The sequence below is a fragment of the Sminthopsis crassicaudata genome, chromosome 1 (assembly GCF_048593235.1).
Source record: "Sminthopsis crassicaudata isolate SCR6 chromosome 1, ASM4859323v1, whole genome shotgun sequence".
NCBI lineage: Eukaryota > Metazoa > Chordata > Mammalia > Dasyuromorphia > Dasyuridae > Sminthopsis > Sminthopsis crassicaudata.
This window is the reverse complement of record NC_133617.1, coordinates 449,347,115-449,353,253: the sequence shown is the minus strand read 5'-3', so window position 1 is coordinate 449,353,253 and position 6,139 is coordinate 449,347,115. Positions and strand designations below refer to the sequence as shown.

Sequence of the window (6,139 nt, the reverse complement as noted above, 5' to 3'; positions counted from 1 at the left end):
ACACAAAAAAGTTATGCTTAGTTATGAAAACAACTCAGCAAACTCAGGGAAGTTTATTCACCTTCTGGCCTGGTGGATAAAATGAGTAGTTCTGAATTTAATTTCCTTAAAAATTCTGTGACTAGGTAAAATATTTAAGCTTTCTTTTTTTCTGGCTCACAAGTAGAGAATGAGAATCACAATTGCAAAAGATTTTCTTAGATTCCTGGAGGAATATTTTTTTTTATTTTATATATATATATATATATATTTTATAATATTATCCCTTGTATTCATTTTTCCAAATTACCCCCCCTCCCTCTATTCCCTCCCCCTGACGACAGGCAATACCATACATTTTACATGTGTTACAATATAGTCTAGGTACAATACATGTGTGCGAATATCATTTTCTTGTTGCACAATAAACATTAGAATCTGAAGGTACATGCAACCTGGGCAGACAGATATTAGTGCTAACAATTTTCATTCCCCTCCCAGTGTTTCTTCTCTGGGTGCAGCTACCCCTGTCCATCATTGATCAACTGGAAGTGAGTTAGATCTTCTTTATGTTGAAGATTTCCACTTCCATCAGAATACATCCCCATACAGTATTGTTGTTGAAGTGTACAGTGATCTTCTGGTTCTGCTCATTTCACTCAGCATCAGTCGATCTAAGTCTCTCCAGGCCTCTCTATATTCCTCCTGCTGGTCATTTCTTACCGAGCAATAATATTCCATAACCTTCATATACCACAATTTACCCAACCATTCTCCAACTGATGGACATCCATTCATCTTCCAGTTTCTAGCTACAACAAAAAGAGCTGCCACAAACATTTTGGCACATATATGTCTCTTTCCGCTCTTTAGTATTTCTTTGGGATATAATCCCAGTAGTAGCGCTGCTGGGTCAAAGGGTATGCACAGTTTGATAACTTTTTGGGCATAATTCCAGATTGCTCTCCAGAATGGCTGGATTCTTTCACAACTCCACCAGCAATGTATTAGTGTCCCAATTTCCCCACATGCCCTCCAACATTTGTCATTATTTGTTCCTGTCATCTTAGCCAATCTGACAGGTGTGTAGTGGTATCTCAGAGTGGTCTTAATTTGCATTTCTCTGATCAGTAGTGATTTGGAACACTCTTTCATGTGAGTGGATATAGTTTCAATTTCTTCCTCTGAGAATTGTCTGTTCATATCCTTTGACCATTTATCAATTGGAGAATGGTTCGGTTTCTTATAAATTATGGTCAGTTCTCTATATATTTTGGAAATGAGACCTTTGTCAGAACCTTTGTTTTTAAAAATATTTTCCCAATTTGTTACTTCCCTTCTAATCTTGTTTGCATTAGTATTATTTGTACAGAAACTTTTTAGTTTGATGTAATCAAAATCTTCTATTTTGTGATCAATAATGATCTCTAGTTCTCCTCTGGTCATAAATCCTGGAGGAATATTTTTGACAAATGTCCCTTTCTAGTCAAAATGCTGTTCTCCTTTCCCTTATAAATATCAATATTTGCAAGTTATCTTAAAAAACCAAGTTCAGGCTTGATCTAGAAAATTTAAGTATAATTTTCCATGCCTTTAGAATGATTTTCTTTGGAGCCAATTTGATCTATGTCTGCATATCTCTGTCATTGTGCTCCTTTTCATATTAATTTTTATACTTTCCATTTCCTTGTACTTCCCTCCTTTCTCTTTTACTTTCTTTTTTCTTTTCCACTCTTTTCAACAAAATTATGGACTTGTTGACAATCTGAAGATTTGCCAGAAGACAGGGATGTGTGTGTTGTGTGTGTTGTGTGTGTGTGTTTAAGCATCTAACACAGTAGTAGGTACTTAATGTTTAGCTGATTACTAATTATAAGCAACACATAGAGTGGAGGATAAAGGAGAAATGTAGATTTCAGATATGACAAGCAGTCACATATGAGACTGGGACTTTAATAAACCAGGACAAATTAATCTAAATGGTCTGAATTCCTTTAACAAACATTTTTATAGCCCAAAATATTGCCAATTTGAAGTTGATTTGTTACTTATTTTCAAGATGGTCTATTAACATTTGGTAAAAATGGAACACTTGTCCTTTGAGAATAAGCATTAGTATCAAAATGTTTCTGACAAAATATAGACAAACTAGCTAATGTGGAAAGGGGCCTGGATACTGTCAACATGTAGGGAAAGAAAAAATTATCTAATTGCAACTTTATTGCAATAACTTTGGTTGTTCTCTTTCAAGAAAAAAAGTCCTTCAGAAAAGTACCTGAAGAATAAGCAATATCTAGTGGATGAAGTAGAGAAAGGAAGATCAGGGGAGAACATTTAATGTGTTTCATTCTGGATCCCACAACACTTATCAAAAATCCTGACACCTAGGGGTAGACTCAATTGTGAACTAGAGGTGAGAGACTTATGAGGCAAAGCCTTATGAGCAAAGACTGCAATTGTTGATGCTGAGAAAGCAGCTAGGAGGAAGAGGATTGAGCAGAGTTGGAGCAAGCTCACCTGTGTTATGGATCCCACCTCTGTTAGTTCAGAGCTTCAGATTCTAATATCCCCTATAAAAGTCAGGTACAAAGGGCCAGCAGTGTAACATTAGACAGCCTATCCTAGGTGAGTGTAGTTATAACAGGAGAGGGAACAGCCTGTCCCCTAAAAAGTTCTGGAACAAAATCTTGGACTCTATACCCTTTGTATAGCTCTGCAGTCAGTCAACAAGCACTATTTTAAAAATATCATCTTATTTTTAAAAATAGATTTCAACATTCCTTTTTGTAAGACTTTATATTCTAAATTTTTCTCTCTCCCTTCCTTACCCTCCTTTCCCCAAATCAGCAAGCAGTCTGATATAGGTTACATTTGTGCAAACTTTTAAAAATATTTCCATATTTGTCATCCAACAAGCATTTGTCAAGATTTAGTATCAAATTTGAAGTTTCATGCAAAATCATATTTTTATTGTACTGTTAAGGCAATGCTTTTTTGTTCCATAAATTAAAAAGAAAATAGATTAAAAAAAGAACTGACTATGTGCCTGGCATGATGCTAAATGCTACAGATAAGTGTTAAGTAAAAAACTTAGTCCCTATCTTCAAAGAGTTAACATTTTAATGAGGAAGATAACATGCAACAAAATTTGGCACCCAAGACATGAACAGTGAAAAAATTATAAAATAAAGATCATCTCAGATGGAAGGTATTAGCAATGGGGGTGGGGTAGGCAGGGAAGAGACAGGAGAGGACCAGGAAAAAGCTCCTTGTGGAAGATGGAGTTTGAGCTGATATTTGGAAGCCAGGGAAGCTAAGAGGGCAAGGATGAAAAAGGAGAATATTTGAGGTATGGGACATAGACAATGGAAAGGCCTAGTTCAAGATTCAATGACAGGAAGAACAACAAATAAGTCAGAATGGCTGTAGCATATGTAGAGGGGATTAATTTATAAGAAAGCTGGAAAGGTAAGAGAGGTCCAGATGAGAATACCTTTAAATGTCCCAAATAGAAGTTTATTTTTTATCCTAGATGTTATAGGAAGCCATTGGAATTTATTGAAAAGGTAGGATGACTTGGTTAGACTTGTACTATAGGAAAGTCGCTTTAGCAGGTATATCTGAGGATAAACTGGAATAGGGAGAGCAAGGAAATCTATTAGGAGGTTATTATATTAGTCCAGGTCAGAGGTCATAAGGGAGTGAACTAGAATGATAGCTGTGTGAGCAGAATAAAGAGGACATATATGAGATACTTTGAAATCTGTTTTGCATTTGACCATTGTTTTGCTATATGGGATAAGTAAGTGTGAAGAGTTAAAAATGGTCCCAAGATGGCAAATCTAGGGGCCTGGAAGGTAGATAGTGCTTTAATTAGTAACCAAAAGAGGTTCTAAAGTTCTGGGTTTTTTGAAATCATTTCCCTATGTGATATCCACTTAGACATGTCCAATATGGACACAGCAATAACTGACTCTTTTCTTGTTATGGAAAGTAATATTTAATTACTGATATAATAGACCATGGGGCTTGGAGTCAGAAAGATTCATTTTCCTAAATTCAAATCTTGTCTCAGACACTTTCTAGCTGTGTGACCATGGGCAAGTTACTTAATTGTGTTTGACTAAATTTCCTCATCTGTAAAATGAGCTGGAGAAGGAAATCACTGATGACGGATGAAACTACAGGGTAAAGAACGCATTGCCTCGGCCTGGGGATTCCTAGTGTTAAAGAGTTGGAGAAACACAACTGGAGAAAGAACCAGAAGGTTGGTAAATCCACCCTAGATTCTTAAAAGTGTCCTAAAACAGGAGAGCCTCTAACTCATTTCCATCCTATCCCCCCCACTGTAATATCTAAGTCATCGGAAGTTGAAACCTATCCATCATTCAGGATTACGCTCTGCCGGGGAGGAAAAGTGAAGTGGTCTAAGCACCCATGACTGACTCTGGGAGGCAGCAACAGTGGCGGATCCCAAGACTGCTGTTGTTGCTGCAAACCGGTCTCTCTTTCTTGCAGGGTGTGCGGAGATGGAGAAAGGGGGAGGAGAAAAAAGGGGAAGCGCTTAGGCCTCGGCCGCCAGCGGGCGGGGCCTCCCGTGCCCAGCAGCGCATTTGGGTCTTTCTGCAGCTCTCACAGACTAACACGCGTACTGCACTCGGGCTGAGGCCGCAGCCGCAGCGGGAGCCGGAGAAGAAACCGGAGCCGGAGCCGCAGCAAGGGCGATGCCTGTTGTTTCACGTTTCCTCTAACCCTCTGCACCAGGAGGAGGGGGTGGGAGGTGCAGAAAGAGATACAAGAGGAAAGGACTACGTTACAAGAGATTTTATTTATTGCCTTAGGAAGAGAAGTGCATGGTATTTGCTGCTCAGCTTCAGAACCAGGCAATTAGTGTCTCCTCTCTGGCCCCAGTGACCAACGGGGAAGGGAAGGAAAAAGAATTGGAGACGCGCGCTTCCCCCCTTCCCCCTCCACCCCCCCACAGTTTTAAGAGAGTTTGCACCGAGAGCAGAAAAGCTCCGGCCCTTCACTCCCAGTTCCAGCCCCAGCTGCTCTGAGGCTCCAGTCGGCGTTGCCATCCACCTTCCCACCTCTTCTCGACTTCCTCCAGTCCCAGCCAGCCTGCAGCTCCTCAGCCTCTCCTCTCTCTGCTTCCTCTTATTAGTCCAGCTGCCTCTCAGTCCAAGAGCCGCCACCGCAGCACCAGCAACATCCCCGGAACTGGCAGACTGTGGCGCAACTGGTCTGAGGAGCGCAGGCCCTGAGGTCCTGCTCCAAGGTAAGAGACTAGTTTTCTTTCCTTCCCGCCAGTGCTGCTCTCTACTTCCTTCTCCTTCCCTTTTTCAGCGCCCTAGGCATTCGGGGGATAAAGGATGGTTTCTTCGTTTCCCCGCCTGGTTCCTTTTCTCTTCAACTCCAGCTCATTCGTATTCTGCCGAGGGCTCTATACGATCCTGCTCCTGGCTTTGTAGGCAGGAAAGGGGCTTTGATAGAATTCTAGCTGGGTGGTGGAGCTTTGAAGACAGACTTTCCGGCCGGTGACTAACAGCTGCTCTTCTTAGCTCGGGATTTCTGAGTCCTCACTCCCCGGGAGGACCACCGTGACACCTTCTGAGTTGAGTTGTGGGAGAGCATTTAATACCCCTTAAAGACACCAGAGATAGAACAGGGACATAATTGGGGTTTGGTATTAGAGGATGCTTTAGACCTGGAAACTTACTAGAAGGATTAAGGATGTCAGGAGAGGTTTCGAGTCTTTTCTTTGGTCTTTACTGGAGCCGGAGCTGGATTGAACAGGTGCAGTGTTGTTGTTATGAGAGAGAATACTGTCTCCCTCTAGCCCCCTTCTCTCCCATGGCTTTTCGGATGATACTTTAATGTTTCTGGATGACAGAAGGGAAGGGAATGTATCTAGAAATGGTTTTGACATTATTGTCCCAGCTGATTGGAGAAAACTGCAGTCTGTTTAATGAGATATCCATGCAGATGAGATTTGCCAGTTCTCATCCTACCGGGCAACAGGACATAGTTGATTAAAAAGCTCGTCCACAGAAGTTGCTTGAATAGGTGAATTAATTCTTTCAGTGAACCTACTGGAATCAAACCCCCCGAATAAGGTAATGGCTATTAATTATTCATGGAATCTGTATTGCACGCCGAA

The 6,139-nt window shown here is 40.8% G+C and overlaps 1 protein-coding gene across 1 annotated transcript in view; it reads left to right on the top strand.

The window, feature by feature from the left end:
* The first annotated feature begins 4,593 nt into the window (after positions 1 to 4,593).
* Positions 4,594 to 6,139, top strand: part of PIP5K1B (phosphatidylinositol-4-phosphate 5-kinase type 1 beta) — a 338,341-nt gene continuing 336,795 nt past the window's right edge. Inside the window, exon 1 of the mRNA XM_074280732.1 lies at positions 4,594 to 5,257. The gene's annotated coding sequence lies outside the window, so the exon portion shown is untranslated. The remainder of the gene's footprint in view (positions 5,258 to 6,139) is intronic.